The following is a 20,750-nucleotide window of genomic DNA, read 5'->3' on the forward strand; positions in this document are numbered from 1 at the left end:
CTAGACTGTGCATGTCCTTTGACAAGAAATATTACTGTCTCGTATATGTTTCAAATTACAATACATATAACATAAAATGTTGAATGAATTTACATAATTGAATTATATATGTAATTAACATAAGATTCTTTGTATCGAAGTAGGGTCTGGTGCTAAATATAATGTAGTTTAAATAGAAAACGTGCATATGTGGAGAAAAGTGTGAAATGCAGTCTAATCTTATTTATCCAGAATTCACTTAGTATATATTGTTCTCCACAAATTTGACAATATATGCATCTTGAGTATACCATAATGAATTGATTAGATTAGCCTGAGTATTAGAATTAGTATTAGAATAATTCGTCTTGCAGCTTGCTGAAATTATTAGATCTCTCTCTCTCTCTCTCTCTCTCTCTCTCTCTCTCTCTCTCTCTCTCTCTCTCTCTCTCTCTGTGTTCAGTAATAAATGGTTTATGTGGTAAATTTCCTTTGAATCTTCAATCTATCACATGACTAGCTAGATGTATTGACTTTGGGGTAAATTAGGAAGAAATACACACTGTAGTGAGTTTCTGGTGTGTATTCACAATGAGTCATGTGACCTCATGTAGTGACTATCAGGTATAAAATCATAAACTTTTACAAAGAGATTTTGCCTATTTCAAATAGCAGAATAGTAAAAAGATGTCTTATATTACTTAAAAATATTAATATATATTGAATAGCACAACTGGAACATAGTGTAGTGAATTTCAGGTGTAAAGTCTGATGTAGTGAGTTTCGGCATAATGCAAGTGTGTGTGTGTGTGTGTGTGTGTGTGTGTGTGTGTGTGTGTGTGTGTGTGTGTGTGTGTGTGTGTGTGTGTGTGTGTGTGTGTGTGTGTGTGTGTGTGTGTGTGTGTGTGTGTGTGTGTGTGTGTGTGTGTGTGTGTGTGTGTGTGTGTGTGTGTGTGTGTGTGTGTGTGTGTGTGTGTGTGTGTGTGTGTGTGTGTGTGTGTGTGTGTGTGTGTGTGTGTGTGTGTGTGTGTGTGTGTGTGTGTGTGTGTGTGTGTGTGTGTGTGTGTGTGTGTGTGTGTGTGTGTGTGTGTGAGGCGGGGGGGGGGGGGTTGTTAACACGACATCCTAAATAATATGAAAATTCCAAACCTAGAGGAAGAAGAAGGCGTGGTGGATCCAGGAATTTACGTAGTGGTTGCGTGGATCCAGGATCTCGGAATTTCTGTACAGTGGGTGTGATGATGGATCTACTTCTGTAACACAAAAGTGGCATGTATAAAGGGATGGAACTCATGCCACAGATTACTTCTAAAGCAATCCTGTATGTCTACATTATAACCAAGTAGCATTGGTCAGAATATGTTTTGATATTTTAAGACTTCTTATATTGTATCTTTCTACCCAGAACCCGATGACATGTACATGTACTATGTGACTTGTATTTAGCACGCTGTCTTGTTCTGAATAACAACGGAAATCGTTTTTTTCAGAAGCACAAACATCGCACTTGTTGAACTGAAGTCACTGAACAAAATGCCATGAATAGTCGGCATATGCACTAATTTCAATCAAAAAAAAAAATCATACACGCAAAATTGAATGAAATTAATATGTTTTACGGTGCGACCGTTGGGGCGAGCACAGAGTACGATCAAATAATAAATTATGATAAATCAATAAAAATAAAAATAACAACTGTAAATGAATTTGATTGCAAAATAAAATAAAACAAACCTATTATTCATAGTTTATAAGATTTGTTTTAATTTTTTAATTTATAAGTAAAACAATTGTTAAATATCAGATACATTGTTGTTTAATAATAAAGATTTTAATATAAATGTTCATTGCACTGTATCTCCCCTTTTAAAGTGATTGTAACGTCGGTTCATCCCCCCTTTTTTTTGCAGTAGACATTTTTTCTTTAAACTTACATATAAAAATTGAATCATTATAGAGCATCCCGACCCCCCCCCCCCCCCCCCCCCGTTAAACAAAATATTTTTTTTTTTCAATTTACACATGGAAAATCGACTTATCATGGATTTGCCCCTTTCACTTTTTAATTTTTTTTTTTAATTTACGCTTAAAAATATTTGCTTATCATGGAATTGCGCCCCCCCCCCCCCTTTTGGAATCTCTTATACCGCGCGAAGCGAGGATTTATGGTTACACGTATATATAAAAAAAATAAAAACATTAACGTCAAGGAACTGATCTTTTAGATACTGAACAAAGTATGCAATTTTAATACAGCGGCATTCATATGAATTAAATTGATGAACAATAAAAGAAGAGATTAAAAAATTCGGAATCACGTAACTGTCTTCGGCTATTTCCGAAGACAAAACTTGAACGTTTTACGTCTGAAATATGACGTCATAATGTAGACTCAGCACGCGACGTTTAGTTTAACTTTGACGAATGGTATGAGTAGGCAACCATGCAGGCGGATCCTTCTGTGTGCGTTTTAAATAGATTTTATCATACATAAATCAAACTGCACTGTGTTAAATCTGCGCTCGGTCCAACGGTCACACAGTTTACATATTAGCAAGCGAAGAGAGGTTTAAGAACCAGTGTGCGCGGGAAAAAGAAGGAGCTGAACCTACAGTTTATCAAACAAATTTTTTTGTCTACGTCCCATAATGCTCTAATATGTTTTACGGTGCGACCGTTGGGGCAAGGGCAGCAGGTGATCAAAATGAATTATGATAAATCAATAAAAATAAAAGTAGTGACGTAAAGTAAATGAATTTGAATGCAAAATAAAATATATATACCTATTTTTCCAGTACATTTTCATTATTCATAATTCATAAGATTTTTTTTATTTATTTATATACCAATCTGATTAAAATCAGATCTGTGTAACGCTCCGAAATTCTGATAGTCGCTAACCAAAGTGTAGCGACATCAGAATTTGTCGGAACGGATCAAAGATCTGATTTTAAATCAGATTGTTTATATACTGGTCGCACGCCAATATAGAATTTATCTCAGATAAAATGTTGTTGAATAATAAAGATTTTAACATAATGTACATTGCAGTTTATTTCCTCTTTTTTTGCACCAGACATTTTTATTAAACTTACAAAAAAAAATTGACTCACCACAGATTCCCCCCTCCCCGTTTAAAAAAAATCAAATTTACGTATAAAAAAAAATTGTTGATCACATAAGGAAAATGGATCCGCCGGGATCATGTATTATCGTAAATAGTAGTGAAAATAAAGACACTTTTGAGCAGCTAAAGAGCTATAGGCATACCACGCACTCCCCATTCCCCACCCCGATTAGAATTTTCCTGATTTTGAGAATTTTATTTTTCTTTTTGCTTATAAAGATTTTTTGAATGATGTTGCCACGCCCCATTTAAAAAATGTTCCTGGAAATTACCGTAAATATAGTGAATAAAATAATTGTGAGCATTCATCCAAATGAGAGCAAGTTACAGCTGTTTCCTATCTCTGAAGAAATGTCCCGATTCGTTAGCTCTGCAAGATTTTGAGAAGATTTTGGTATTTATATTTCAGCAGATTTACAATAACTACTTAGAGTAGTTTCCCCTTATTGTGACGTCAAAGTTCACGTCAGTCAAGTGTAGTCTGTCTCTTTGAAAACACACTAGAAAAAACTATGCGAAAAATACTGTTTGGTTTATTTAAAAATCATGATGTTCTGGAAATTACACAATTTATCTGTTTCTCAAAAGTTGTACTTTGATTCTCGCGAGATGGTATCAACTCTAGTGAGATCGGCCGACATTGAGGAATTGCATTGTGGGTCGAAACTTACTGACTCCGAAAAATTCTGTCGGATCAATGTGTAAGAAATCCATTGTGACGTCACTCGAAAGGACGATAACTCCTGAAATTGGCGTTGTTTCAATGCATGTACGTTGTCTTTTATCTTGTTCTCATGAGAGTGTGAAATGGGAAACCATAATTACAGAGAACTACTGGGACGATTAAAACAAGGCATTACTGGTCCGATTTACTGACGCCAAAAAAATCCGTTGAATGAATGTGCAAATAGTCCGAATTTTCTATTCACACACGCCTTGTCGGTAGAGCTCGCTTCGCGCCGGCGCTGCGTGCCGGCGAGCTGCGCTCGCTATAATGTTTTCACCCGTGGTGCTATGCCAAAAATGGCCGACTTTTAACTCGTAATTTACGCTGACTTAAAGTCTGAAGACACGTTTTGAGTACCGTTTATGCTTTGGCGAGACTCAAAAGATATGTTACTTGCCGCTATACTTTCGTATTGAGTCGAGAAACGTAAACAAACTTAAGACGAACTAAGTTATGGATGACGTCACAGTGCACTCGCACTATATTTCCCGCGATAAATTTAGAGGGGTATCAAACATCCTGTAATGAGTGTACTGGATATTTCAGTATAGACTGCGATACCTGCCTCATTGACATATGATTTGTTTTTAAATTTTTTAATGTAGAGATTTTATGTATATATACTAGCAAGAGCCAACTTTACTGTCATATCGATACATTTTAAGCTAATTGTGCATGCATTTACAGTAGGCAGGTAAGTATATGAATAGGGAGGAAGTAAACAATAGGACATTTTGAACTAAATAAAAAGGAATAAAATGAAAAAATAAATATTTAGAAATATAAAGGAAAAACGACCAGTACTTGCGTATTTTGAGAATATTATCCGAACACTTCCGCTCGGAATTTCATAGGAACAGACCAAATCTCGGGGAAGTCTTGAGAACTTTCATTCGAGCACCTCTTGATTTATTAAAAAATTAGCAATGATAAGGAAACATTCCTAACACATTCGCAGGGGTGAACTAGCACCTTTACACATGCCGTGGAATACATGTAAGATGTAAGGTAGCAATAATACACGTGTATTATTATATAGCATACACGTAAGAGTAAAGTAGAATTATTTACATGTGTATTTTGCTATGTAATACATGTTCGAATAAAGTAGCACTATTGCACGTGTATTCAGTAATTAAGTTTATAAATAGTTATTTAATCAAAGCTGTCGACATTCTAATGAATGCTCAATATTATTTTTTTATTTAGCATCACTAGTATTAATGGCAGCATCTATGCAAAGTCATTGAGCGTCATTATTACTGTTTCAAAATAATAATTTTTAGGTCACAATACATTCCCTGACATCCTCCAACGGAATACAAGAAATTATTGGCGGATTTGGAGTCAAAAGAAATGCATCCATTGAACTATGAATATTGCATGGGATCCGAGTTCTATTTTCGTTATCTATACTATGCGAATTCGCCAGGGAGGGAGGGAGCACCCTGGCTTTGATCTGTGCATGAAATGCAGAAGAATACTAATGAACTCGGTTAAACGTCAACGATTTGGAACATTAAATACAAGTTTGGTTAATTGCATTTTATGATGAGTAAAGTGCAGATATTTATTGATAAAAATTTATATTGGTCAATTTTACTGATGTTCTGTAACGAAAACCATCATTTATAGACCTAGATTCTGGTCACTGCTGATTTTGAACTTGGGGAGGGGGGGGGGGGGGCTCATTATCGTGTCAGCGAATACTATGACAGGACCTTCACTTTGAATATATTGTATATCATCATATCATCACATCATCGTATCATTGACACAAGTTCATGCATTTGATATTTTTAATACAATTCTAATGCGTTGTTTATTGTTGACATTGAGCTTAAGAACGACACATCATGCAGATACGACAGCTATTAACATTTTATTTTTGATGATGAATTTTCGAAACAGTAATAGCCCTTGGTCTCAGGTTGTATTGTTTGAAATGGTCAGCATCTTAGTATTCGCTATGAAATTGATATTTTGCCATTCTGAATAAAATGCTGTGTGTTAGACAAACGATGTTTTTATTTTGTGGCTAGAACCGCTTGTTTTGTTACATTGAAACACACAATACATAAGTAAGTATTGTTTATTATATTACAAAATCAGAAGACATGTGAATTCACGGCGCATAAATATGTTTTTTTTTTCATATGAGAATATTTAGTGCTTCATTTGTCTTTAAGACAGTATACATTATCTCTCGCGTGTAATGAACATTTATTAATTTTCCTTTGTATTTTTTAAGTTTGTTTTGATCAATGATATTCTTCCCGAGAAATACGATGAGCAGTAAGGTATCTTAACACTCAGTGTTTGTCTTTTATGAATGATACTCAAATTTGACAAAATCTTCTTTTTACTTTGAAAAAAAACTGCTATAAATGAAAATCAAAACAACGGTTTTTTTGTACTTGGGAATAAATGTTTCAGAAACCGCTATAAATAAAAATGCATGTTTATAGGACATTTATATTGGAAAACCAAAGAAAATTCAACAGTTCTGTGAGATCTGTCCGTATTTAATATCATTAGATTGAAACATCATTTCTCAGGGGTGTATTTTTTGAATACTGAATCAAATTGAGATTTAAAAACAAGCACTCATGCGCGAATCCATTTTTTTCGGATTGGTGAGAGAGAGAGGGGGGGGGGTCCTTAAAATGCAACTACATTCGACACTCCCCTGACTGTTACCGTCGCTTTTATTTTTTGAATTTTAAAAAAAGGGATTTAACAAACATAGATGTTCATTATACGGACACATTTATCTCATACTTTAACACCTGCTCCATTGGCAGTGAATTTCAAATAAATAAAACAACAATATAGACACAATAACAATGTATCAAGTGAAGTTCCAATAAAGTACAGAAAAATATATATGATAAATCAAAAAATATGTTTCATTATCAATCTGTGGCCATATCGGCCCTACCCAAGGGATTGAATCCCTGATGTAGGAACTATCAATTTCATTATTTAGTAAAACAGCTCTATATGGATATGATAATTATGGGTTGATATTTTTCCTTAACAATACGCCCTAGAGTCTTGACCCCTCACGCAGGGGCCTTGTATTTTACAATTTTAGTAGAAGGTTTAAGTGTCATCACAATTCTGCATTTAGTTTTATTTCTCTGCAAATGATTATAAAGTAAGGCACATGTCCAATATTGATTTAACGTTTGAACATTCAGACGTTAATACAAATGGTGTGCATGCGCCTATATAAATACTGTACTTGTGCATACACGTATATATATTAAATATTGTTAATGTATATAGGTGGCGATTGTTTTATCTTATATTGCAATTTGACCAGTGTGTTAAGTTTCAGTTTTATTTACCTTAATTTTTAATTTTGCGCGCAAAATGGGACAGGTGTCCGTTATTTATTTCTTTTTTTTTCAGTATTTGTTATTAGAAAAAACCTATATATTTCCAAAAAAGTAACCCTCCCCTCTCCTCGAATTTTTACCTGTCTGTGATATATTTTGTGCGGAATATGGCGATTTAGATATACAGAACCAACAGTATCACATGAACAACAACACAATGCCAGTCCTGTCACAGTCTTTTGGGTGTGGTCACACCGTAAAAGACAGTTGTTCGAATATTTATATGTCATCGTGTTTAAGACTCGGTCAGACTTAAATAGCAGGACATTTTATTATTTTGTTATGGTGTCACAATCATCAATCTTTAAATTCAATGGACGATATAATTTTAATAGGAATTAAGTTTATTCAATTAGATTAGTTTTGTTAAAGAATACTACATTGCAGCAAAAATACAAAAATAGAAATTGCTTACCACGGGCCGAGTCCTAAATAGTAAATTTCGACTATGAATGTACTTAGAGAAGATAAACAAATCAAATCAAATTACTGTATGATAATGACATTCAGAGTTTATAAAGAGGACAATTAATCATGGTGATGTCACAATACGCATATCTTGTTCGGCAGTGGGTATAATAATAGAATACAAATCAAATCTATCTATTTCTATGATCTTTTTTGAGCATTGACTAAACCAAAGATTAATTTATCGATTCTACAATGGGCTGTCATACTTTGTAACAAGATTAGTTAAACTAATTGTTTAGAATATAAAGACACTTGTTAGATGTTTGATACATGTAAATGTATTTATGTATGCATAAAATCACCGCGTTAAAATGTCAGTCAGACTTGATTAAATATGCCTTGACACGACTTGAGTTCAATTTTTTTTTCATTTTTATAGTTTTCTGTATTTATGTCCAGAGAGGTTAATTTCGGTGATTGAAATGCTTCGTCGAAATTTGAAAGTCAAGCATCAAGTTTCAAGCGAGATGCAGAGCGCTTTCAATTATCTAGTTTGTAAACAAATTTCGAGTATTGTTATTGTTAACATGTTTATTGGGTTTAAATGGAATAGTGTTTCTAATTTCCGAATATTTTATTAATAGTGTTTCTGATTACCGAATATTTTATCTATGAACATATTGCATAAATTTATCCTGTTTGTAAATCATTCAGAATGCATTTTAAAATTATCTTATACATTAAAAACGAGAAAAAATCGTTTCACAATTAAACTGTATTATACTTACTTAGTGACATGTAAATGTTAATCTCAAATCGTGTTTAGGTCCATAACAGGACATTTAATTATGTTCTGATAATGTTGCTAAACTCATACTTTAACTAAACGAGCCTAATGGATAGACTATAATTATAAGATTTATATTTTTTTATGATTTATTTATGTTGATGAATATTAAAGAATAAAGTTCCATAAAAATGTTTTTTAAATAGCTAAGCAATTGTTGGAAGCTTCCTACATGAAATCAAAAAATTACCCTGTGAAAATGTCACCTTTACTTTATAAAGAGTACAGTTTAACATTTTGTGATGGAGACTTTTTAAAACAATGGGTTTAATGCAATTTAAGTTTATCTTATCTAAAGATCTTTTTTTCTAGCATTGACTAAGCTTAAGGTCAGACGACACGTTCCTCGAGAATTTTTTTTGTATCTCCTCGTAATAAAGAGTTCTAATAAAAAACATTAATTTTATAATTACGTTACAAATGATCAAAATTTACTTGAATTTGTTTTTATGTGTACATGGTCGAGTGGTTAGAACCGTGGCCACTCACTTCCAGAAGCGTATAGGTTCTAGAGGACGTGAGTTCAAATCCCCGCCCCGGCGGAGATATACTTCTAATTTAGTGAATTTCGCTGTGCTGTATTTATTTTTATATCAGCAATTCAAGTGTATTTTCAAGAAGATTATATAGGAAACTGCATACTCTAGTATTTTGCAGAAATGCCTGGTAAGGTACCCTAATTTTTTGCAAGAAAGCTTGTCAAAGTAGTAGTAAAGCATTATCACATTCCTGGAAAAAGTTATCTAAAATTGAGGAACGTGTCGTCTGACCTTAAGATTAATATATCGATAATACCAAGGGTTTTCAAACGCTGTAACATGTTTTGTTAAACTTATTAAATAGAGGACTGTGATACCACGTGGTATTGTGACGATGAACACGACTGTTAAATCAATCCATAAAAGAATATGATATTAAGATGTTTCAATATTTGAAAAGGCACACGTCATCGACCTGATTTTACCAACTGTCAAAGTATACAATACAAAGACAATTCTTAAAAGTTTGATACATGTTTAAGTGTGCATATGTGTAAAATTATCGTGTGTAAGTGTTAGTCAGACTTTATTAAAGAAGCATAGACACCACTTTAGCTCTTTTTTCTTTTTTCTTTTTTTTTTTTTTTTTTTTTTTTTGGACTTTATGAACGGTTAATATGGGTGAATGGAATGCTTAGTCAAAATCTTAAAGTCAAATATCGAGATATAAGGGAGATAAAGAATTCTTAATTATTTCGTTTCTTAACATAGCTCGAGTTTGACAACCAATTGTTGGAAACTTGGTACATCAAATCACAGTGTGTAAATGTCGCCCATACTATATAAATAGGACATTTAATCATTGTGTGAAGGAAAAATTTATCTAGTTCTACGATCTTTTTGAGCAGTGGCTTAACTAAAGATTAATATATCGATAACACTAAGGGTTGTCAAACGTTGTAACACGATTTGTAAAACTGATTGTATAGAGGACTGGAAGATCACACGATATTGTGACGATGTACACGACTTTTAAATATATTAAGATGTTTCTTCTTTATGGAGGTTTGATAATTAAACACACGATTGTCGAAAATGTGACTTTTGAAACCCTAAATGAAATTAAAGATGAGTTCCATGTTTTACTTATATGTTCATCACTTCGTAGTTTAAGAGTTAAATATATAAAAAAATACTACTCCCGAAAACCAAGTGTATGTAAAGTTAAACAGTTACTATCCACTTCAAATACTTCAGAAAATGTGTAACTAAGGAAAATATTTTTTTATTATGCAAACAAACATCGAACTCTTAATGCGGAAATTCAAAACTGATTATGTACTATTTGAATGTCTTAATGTATTTAATATGTATATGTTCAACTGGATAACCTATGAGATATTTGTCTCTTGGAATAAAGATCGTGAACATCATTGTTTTAAAGGCACCTGTAATCGACTTTATTTGATTATTGTCAATATAAAACAGTACAACTTATGCAATTTAAGTTGTTATTGCGTGAGAGAGAGAGAGAGAGGGACAGACAGACAGACAGACAGACAGACTGTCCAGTTGAATTTAACAGTCTTTACTTAACGTGAAGTAGCCAGAAAAATCTTTGTTTATATAAATAAGATGAACATGTATGTATGCAAACTAGTATATCTACCCCGAGTCCGAAATAGCAAAATTCCAAAAAGAATGTTTTTAGAATTGATAAACAATTGTTGGAAGTTTGATACATCAAATTCCCGTGTGTACAAGTCGGTAAGGCTTTATTAAACGGCCATTAAACCATTTTCGGATGGAGTCCTTTTAAAACAATGGGTATAATGCAATTTAAAATTATCTATTTCTACAATCTTTTTGAGTATTGGCTAAACCAAAGATAAAAATGTCGATAATACCAAGGGTTGTCAAACTTTGTAACATGGTTTGTTTAACTGATTGTATAGAGGACAGGAAGACCACGTGACATTGTGACTTTTAAATAAATTTATAAAGGAGTACAATACAATTAAAAAGCTTTAAAAGGCACACGTTATTGACTTGATTTTACTAATTGTCAGAATTGTACGAAGCAATACAACTAATGCATTCTTGTTTATAGCGTACATCAAAGAGTGCATTTTGGACTTATTACGCATAAAATCATGTATTTACCGACCGCCAATGGGTGGCACATTATTTGATATACGTGTGTCTGTTCGCTATTTTGAACAATCCTGACTCAATCATACGCTTTTTTGCAATGTATAAGATATTTCATCGAAAGAAAAGAGAGAGAGATACATCAGAGAGAGAGAGAGAGAGAGAGAGAGAGAGAGAGAGAGAGAGAGAGAGAGAGAGATACATCAGACACAGAAAGACAGACAGACAGACCGAACTTCCAGTGTTGACTAAACGTGAAATAGCAAAACAAAATGTTTATATAAATGACATGAACATGTATACATGTAGATTTTATCTTGATACCACATAGTACATGTGTTTTGAGAGTGTCCATGAGATGCAAGCGTGCGATCTTGTTCAGCTCGGGCCAGGCATCGATATTAATTGTAAGAATGCGATTGTTCATTTGGTGTTCGCACCGATGCGTTTCTTGCATTAATTGTGATTAGACAATCATTTACAGACACTGTTTTAATACCATGCATCGATTTAGCAATAAGATCAAGTACTTCACCATGAAAGAAACATTTTCTTGCTTTTTTATTTGCACCCTGTATCAGCTAATTGTTAATCTATAATAATTGTTTCTGACTTTCTTATCAATACTTGTTAACATGATACATTTATATAATACGCTTCATCTATAAATATTAAGGTTACATGCACGTTTCATTTGAAGAGAGTGAAATAATGTCAATTTATCTTAATTGTCCAAAGAGTTAATTTAAAAAAATATACCGTTGCAACAAATAAATAAAATAAATAAATGATACCAGTGTTCAATAAAACAGTGTAAAATAACACTCGTAATTGATAAGCGCAAAGAGTAACTGCTTCGTAGTAAAATGACTTTAGCGTAAATTCCTTAAAATAATTTATGTTAAACAATGAAGATTGGGAAGTAAACAAGACACATTCATGATATTTAGTCTGCTTTAGATTTTCGTTTATTACAAGAAACCGGTAGGTATTTTGCATTAAAAAGTGACTGTAGCAAATCCATTCTTTTCATTTTAAGAAGAATTTATCAATAAAACAGAGGTATCTTTAGTATAAATATCTCTTACAAAACACAAATCTCTAATGTAGAAATTTAGTCACGATTAAACAAGTGAAAAAGTAAATCTGCGATCTAATTAATGCATTTATTACATTGATATATAGAGTTGTATAATAACTGGTATGGTAAATTATTTCTAGTAAAACATATTTACATCAGTACTGTACAGTGTTTTCTGAATTTTTCTATACAGTTACAACTGAGTGAGAAGAAAAACGCTCAGTGAATGCTTAAAACATTATCTTAATTCTTATATTAAAATTTCTTTTTTAACTACACGTATATGAGAAACTGTTTTACCTTTTCATAGGAATCCACATTCTTATCGGGTACTAGAGACTCAGTAAATATCTACAAACTCTGAGTACAATGCGATCTGCTTCAAAACGACGTCAGGAACATTGTCTTTTTCTATATACATTTTCTACATGCGACGTACATCTTCTGTGAAACATTTTGTTCTGAACAACAGGATCATTGTGTGAAGGGATTTAAACTCTTTAAATGACCGAATATGGAATGATTGGTGTTTTAAAGGTTTTATTCATTGTCTACAAACCTTGGTCCTTGGTCGATTGATGATTATATGAAGTAAAACAAAGATAATCACATACACTGATCTATTTAATCAACAGAAGTTTTGAATGTTGATAGAACCTAAGACTCGTATACGTATTGAATGACAAATGATTTAAACGCTAAATGTCGCAGTATACGTTTTGAATTCCTATCTGCTGTTTAATATTTACTGCAAATACCTTTAATTGCATGATCAGGGGCCCGTTTCACTAAAAGGCGTAATATACGACGAAACTTAAGTTAGGCCTAAGGGCGTACGACAAAATTTAGTCCCGCGTAAACTGCGTTTCACTAAGAGGCGTACGCCTGGCCGTAAACACTAGTATCGGACTAAGTTAAGGCCAGACTTACGTCCTTGACAACGAGCTTCTGCACATGCGCAGACATATGATAAACAGTAGAAAGGAAGATAGATAGATGAATAGATATATAGATAGATATATATTCTTTAGATAGATAAATAGATAGAAACTTGTCAATTGTGTTTGCGTGAGAGAGAGAGAGAGAGAGAGAGAGAGAGAGAGAGAGAGAGAGAGAGAGAGAGAGAGAGAGAGAGAACTGTAAAGTATGCAGGCATATTTATCCTGTTAAGTGACAAAATCACACAGCAAAACTTGCTAAAATGTTTCATTTGAAAGATATACTTGATGAAGCAAATAGGATATGTTCATTCAAAATTATTAACTCAACAGAACTATTTTGTTATCGATATCTACGGGGATTTCACCATGCTTCGAACACCCTTGGAATTTCTCTTTTGATCATGCGTCAATTTTGGCCCGAGTATAAATATTTTTAATTAATTTTTCTGGTTTCCTCTTATTATATTATTGAAAGAAAATCAGTGAATTTGTTTAAAAATAGAAAATATAGCGAATGAATGGAGTAATGAGCTTTTTAACCATGGATTGGACAATAAATAATCATACAACAGATACTTGAAATAACGAAATTTTAATATTTCATGCAAAAAGACGAAAAAAAAAAACGAAAAGGCTCGGATTAATATATTTATTACTTTCATATTAAGATTTGTGTCAATGTAAATTGTGGAGCAAAACTGACCTAGGAAATTATTGATGAATTCCAAGTCTAATTTTTTTTTCCGAAGTTAGTTTTTTTCGAATTATTTAAGTGAAAGGGTACATACAAACCATAAGTGCATGCACGTTTATTTGTAAATGTTTCACCAAAATTATCAGATCCAAGGTATGTGTCAGACCTATGGTGGACTCAACATAAACTACCTAAGTACATTTACATGTGTATTTAGTATATTGAACGAGGCTTCATCTAAATTTGAAGTTAATAAAGAGGATGTGTATGTAACCTACGAAATAAAACCTATTTAATCTGGAGTCAATGTTTTGCATCGGTTGTATGATAAATAAATTATCTAATACTTAAAAAAAAATTAGGGACTTTTGACGACTCTAAAACATAGTTGGAGCTTTCATCATATTTTGGTATTTACATTTCAACAATGCTGAAAATACTTTTGTGGTTAACCTTAGTTAGACTACCTAAGCTTACACCTTTCACTCACCCAAAAAATGAAATAAAAAAAGAGGAAAATATAAAAGTCAATAATTCACTTAGTGAGTTTTAAATTTCAAAATATCCCACATATTTTGCATGGAAGTTTGGGGGGTGGGGGGGGGGTGAAATGCTTAAAATTCTAGACATTTCTTACACAAATATACCTTTATACTATATGTGCATCATGTTTGTATATTTTCTGAATTATTCATTGCCCAATTTACAAAAAAATATGAAACGTAAATCAAATTATTGGATAAAAATAGTCAAATGAAAACTATATATCGATTGTCTAAATATGTCATTTTAACATGTGAACGGCAGGTGCAAATATAAAGAATGGTCATAAAACATGGTAAGAAAGTTTCTATTCGAGAATTGGTACAACCTATCAAAACTCTCTATATTCTTAATTTCATATGAAATCTAAAATTTACATGACAAATTGTACAATTTAACATTACGGTCAGCACCGATATTCTCCGCAACAGAGTTATTTCTGTTTAATTTTATTTTATTTCGTTATTAAATATTTTGTTAAAAATTTCATACTTGTTCTGTTGATTAATGTAAGTTCATCAGGATGCATATTCACACATCCTCACAGAGTGTTAAAACGCATGATTGGGAATAGGGGTTATGTGCTAAAATGTGCGATTTTATCTAATGTTATATGTGTTAAAGTATCCGACTGAGTGTTACGGTATACTTTTTAAAATATGTAACTGTAAATAAAGTTATATTTGTTAATATGTGTGATTATGTGTAACGGTATGTGTGCTCAAGTGCATGATCTAGTGAAAGAGATGTTTAATGGGATAGGTGTAAAAGTACTTGAGTACGTATAAGAGTGTGTGCGTTATAATGTGTGATCGCATGTAGTGGTGTCTGCGTAAAAGTGTGTGATTGTGTGCAGCAGTGTATAAGATAACACATTGAAGAGCTTTGTGTGTTGAGGTACCTGATTGCTTGTAGGGGTTATGTGTTACAGCATGCAATTGTGTTAAGTACCTGATTGTGTGCAACGGTACAAACAGAATATACGTCAAATCGCGTGGTAAGGTTGTGTATAATGGTACATGTGTTTAACTGTGTGATTGCGTGTAACAATATTTGTGTTAAAGTGTGTGATTGTGTGTTATGGTATATATGTTTAAGTGTGTGAGTGCGTGTAACGGTACGTGCGTAAAAGTGTGTGATACGTTTATCGGTATGTGTTAAAGTGTTTGATTGTGTGTAATGGTAACAGTGTGTGCATTAAAATGTGTAGTTGTTTTTTACTGTGTTTGCTTTAGAGTGTTTGTTTATGTGTAACGGTAGATGTACTAAGTGAAAGTGCATGATTGCGATTAGCGGTTTTGTATTAACGTGTGCAATATCGTATAACGGTATCTTTGAAAAAAAAGGACCTGATTGCTTGTAACAGTATGCGCTAAAATGTGTAACAGATATGCATTAAAGTGTGTAATTGCGACTAACGGTATATGAGTAAAAGTACCCGATTGCGTGTAACAGTGTATGGGTTAAAGTGTATTACGGTATTTGCAATTAAAGTGCATAATTATTAGTATCGTATTATGCGGTTAAATTGTGCAATTGTAGAGTAACAGCATAGCCGTAAGAGTTTTTCATTCCGTGTAACATTATTTGTGTTCATGTGCGTGTCTGTGAGGCAGGGATGTTTACGTGTAGTAAATACAACTGCAGTAACAGTACATCTATCAAAGTGCAAGATTTCCGGAAGATGATATTTAGTGTAAGTTGTATTTTTTTATAGTGAGATCTACATCGCAGAATTTATTGCACGATCATGTGCTAATTTTCGACCAAGCTTTTTAGCTTTTATAGTAATACTCAGCATTTAAGCTATCAGAAATAATGAAATTCTTGAAACAACTTAGAGTACTTGGATGGAAAATTCATTTTTTATTTAATTGTTTATTAGCCTCTACTAACATCTACATGTAACTATAGTGAATCCAGAGGACTATTGGTTTGTCAATTATTTGGTTCGCCCCAATGAATTGTCTTGTTCTTGTGCATAAAGTTACTGTATCATATTCTTCTTTTCTGTACCAAATATAACAGTACTGTCTTACTAAGAATATAGACAAAACTATGAATAAATATCACATTTATTGAGTTCTATCTACAGCTTGCTATAACTCACAAAAAATCATTTGTATATAAGTATTATGTATTTCATGGTAAGCGTAAATAAAAAGAAAAAAATATTGAAAAAAAATAAATCAATTCACTTCAACTTGGTTACAATATTCCACAAAAACTAATTACATTAACATGAGTTTTCTATCTACTTGATCAATATAGTTCATTCTCTAATGTGGGAGAAATGTGATAAACCCACCAATGATATACATATAGGTATATTATTACAAAATGCATCATAAACCCAATACAAAGAGTTGATACAGACAGATTAACAACATGGCCTACATAACATCTACCTTACAGCACTATCCCATGATGCAAGTTGTCATAACATTGTAAGTATACAGGTCTTAGAGGATTTAAGACACCATTCAGCTGTAAATTTACATTATATTGACATACAGATGAAGGTCAACTATTCATAAAAAATTACATGTTGCCATTTAAAAAACAAAAACATTTCGGTATGATAGACTCTGAATCCTCCTTTTCACCCTTTGATTTCCAACCATGTTAATTATGACATTTTTAAAAATCAAATATAAACTGATATTCAAGTAACTTTCATAGCAAAAATATGTTGAGGGTCAACAACACAAATTACGGTTCTTAATAGGCGAAACTTTATCTAAAAAACATTAAGAAAGGGGAATAACTCTTTATTCGTTTCTACCTGAAGAATTCAAATTTGAGTTATTCCCCTTTGAATATGATGTTTCATTAATATACAAGATTTCTTGTGTGCAAATGAAAAAAAAATATAATCACACATTAGTCCAAATTTTCAGTGACAACTATATCCAAGCACTAAATTACACCTGGGTTTATAAGGACATTCAAACGACTTAAATATGTAAAACAGAGAACATGTACTGTCCATTGAGAATCTACTAAACCAATACCAGGACAAGTAAAAAGCTGTCAACGTGACAGCAAGCCGAATTTTCTTTTATGTGAACAGTATCCATAATCCATTTATCCTGAATTGATAAACACTACCTATCCAGAGAAATGGAGTACCCTATATGCAAATTCTGCCAAAAATGACCTAGTTGAACAGCTAATATTTTTATCATAAATTATAAAAAAAAAAAAAACATCCAAAATCCAATTAATATTTTTCTGATATACGGTAAGTTCAAATGATCTGCAAATCAAGTTCTAATCTTGAAAACCGAAGGAGGAGTTATCCGTACAATTGGGTACCCTCTATAATATATTCTGCGAGAAAATGACTAAGTTCAACAGCAGGTTTTTGTTCTATTAATTATCAAAAATCAAAATCCAAGTAATATGCACATCTCTTATATATGTTTAATTGGTCTGCAAATCAAAAACAGGGGGGGGGGGGGGGAAGGGGGGAGAAATCTCATTAATACTCTTCCAAAAAATTTATGGTTTGGTACATAGTAGAGAATAAAAATTTGGCCTTTTTCGGATATTACGCCCCACCCATGGGGCCCTGAGGGTGGTAGGGTCATCATTTTAATATTTCAGATTCTTTTTATTCAAGAGATGTTTCAAACCAAAAATGGTGACCCTCTAGTTTTCAAGAAAAAGTTAAAAATGTAAAATTGTAAAGGAAAGACGCACGACGGACAACACCCAACGACGGACAACACCCAACGACGGACAACTTCAATACTAAGGTGACATGAGTGACTCCGTGTACTTGAAGATAATGACATCATATTGCAATAAGTGGTCTACGTAGCCAAAGTCTGTTTTCTGTCTTCCTCTGTAAGGATTTCAAGGAAGGTGTTCTATTTTCTCCCCTCGTGGTCAGGTAAAATTGGCCCATCTACAGGAAACAGAATAAACTAATGAATGATGTAGTTAATGATCAACGCCATCATGATATTACTCAGATATCTGTGAGCCAATGCTCACTAGTAATACCCCCGCTCTGATGTAAATATACAAAATAAGCAAAGTCTACTTTGAAAGGAAGTTGAAGTCCGATTGGTACAAAAATAGAGATCCAAATGTATGGCATTCCTTAACATAGAGAGTGTTAAAAAAAAAGCATCTGCAATGAATGGTTGCTGAGAAATCTTTAGAATTTTTTTTTTGAAAATTTAGGCTCCAAATAAATAAAGTTGACTGTAAGAGGAACTTGACATCTGATTGATATAAGGAATAAGGAATCATTCTTTGAGATTTATGTGGTGTTAATTTCGGTTGGGGCGTGATCAAATCCAATAAATACATTGTATTAATAAACAGTGTGTTAACATTTAAAAAAAATTGAAAAGTTAATGAGAAAAATGCGACAGAATTTTTTGTCATGGACAGACAGACTGACAGACACACAAGGGTCAAACAGTATACCCCCCCCCCCTCCTTAAGAGTGGGGGTACATGTATAATAACCATAAACATTCAATTTGATAAAGATCCATTATAATTTTATTCATTGTGTTTTTTTCCCTTTTTTTATTATTCAGTTTTTATAGACTTCATATGAATATTTGTTTCATGTCTATGTTAATCTATTTTTAGCAAAGTAAAATGTGTATAACATTCCACACTCAGCAACAGACAGCCATGTTTGGATGATCACAAAGTGTGATATAAACAGGAGTCAGTATTACAGTCCATGTGAATTATACACAGCTCAATTTCAGCTGCAGATGTTGAACACAGTGACAAACAACATGTGTGGTTTTGAGAGCAGACTAGATTTGTACAGAAACATTTACAACCTGTCAATATCCAAGCTATCTCCATTATACGGCTTGTGTTGAGCTGGACATGGCCTCCCCATCAGGACGGGGTGTGTCTTCATCTACAACAAGTCATTAATTAGCTGTTAATTAATTAATATCATACAGGATATGTAATGATAGAGCTACATCTACAAATTTAAAGTTTAAACTGATAACACTGACAGATGAATGCTTTAATATTTACAGGCATCTAATTAATTAAACCAATTAAATTGACTTGTAACAAAATAAATAATTACAAATACATGTGTCACAAAATTAATTACAATGACCTTTTATTCTAATTAACTAAATACGATGTAATGTGACTGTACATCTTATTAATGAAATAGATAAAGCTAACCCTGTAACAATGAGCTGTTTATATTGACAAACAATCACACAGATAAACATGTCTTACATGTATCTTATTGACTGATAATTAACACGGACTGTGAGCCTTAGTTATCTATATCTAATTAATGTGAATGATAATGACTCAGACTTACCTGTCAGAGCGTCCTGTCTGGTGATATACCTGTATATAACCACCGTGTTGTTGTCCCCTGATCCGACCCAGAGACGGTGAGTGTTGACATCATAACTCAGGCTGTATGGTGAATCCATCTCTTGTGATTCTGTCAGTAGATGTGACAGGAACTGACCGTCACTGTCTATCATCTGTACTGTATTGGTTAGGGATGGGACGATCCACCGATGCACCGGTGCATCGCGGTATTTATTTTGACGATATTTGGATCGATACATTTACCATTAATACAACGATACCTTAGCGAACTTTTTTTTATTTTTCAAAAATATCCGAGCTGCATTTATCGGCTATTTTTAGTCCGCGCGCATAATATGAAAGTACAAAGATGGCGGAAAACCTCGTAAAGTTGTCAAAACTGTTAGGAAGCTAAATATGGAGTGTGGAAAACTTTTGGAGTACTTGTTTATGAAACACTAGTGTACACGAGAATAAAGTAATTTGTAAATTGTGCAACGCTCATTATTAATATAACAAAATAACTTTGGACATGCGGTAATTAATCGGCAGGTTGAATAAATTTTAAACTTTTATTCATGTTTTCATTTAATTGCAATGTATCGTGATATGTATCGTATCGCATCTCATGTATCGTGATATGTACCGAATCGGCTCAGTACAGTATCGTCCCAGCCCTAGTATTGGTTCTATCATCACACACCAGGATGTGTGACAGCGCGTCAGTACAGATTCCACGTGGATCTAGTCCTGATCCTGATGGAGGTCCTGTGTAGGAGAAACGATGTCTTCCTCCACGCTCTGTCACCACTACAGCACCACGGTCAGACACCACGACATCCCCATTGTTGTTCTCTGTTATATAGTTAGGTTTTCTATACATTCCCAGTTCTGCGTTGTCGTTCTGAATAGTTTGTGTGAGTTGTCCACTCTGGTTGTACCGGGTTACCTTGCCTGTCCCTGTATCATAGTTATACATCCCGACCAGTAGATCCCCAGTGGACGGGGACCAGTACACACACCGTGGTCCCCATGTAGA

At 33.2% G+C, this 20,750-nt stretch overlaps 1 protein-coding gene across 1 annotated transcript in view; it reads right to left on the bottom strand.

Moving 5' to 3' along the window:
* LOC117687466 (uncharacterized) overlaps positions 1-20,750 on the bottom strand; it is a 122,328-nt gene that overhangs the window by 31,131 nt on the left and 70,447 nt on the right. The gene's annotated exons all lie outside the window — the stretch shown is intronic.

The sequence above is a fragment of the Magallana gigas genome, chromosome 1, assembly GCF_963853765.1.
Source record: "Magallana gigas chromosome 1, xbMagGiga1.1, whole genome shotgun sequence".
In the NCBI taxonomy this organism is placed as follows: Eukaryota; Metazoa; Mollusca; class Bivalvia; order Ostreida; family Ostreidae; genus Magallana; species Magallana gigas.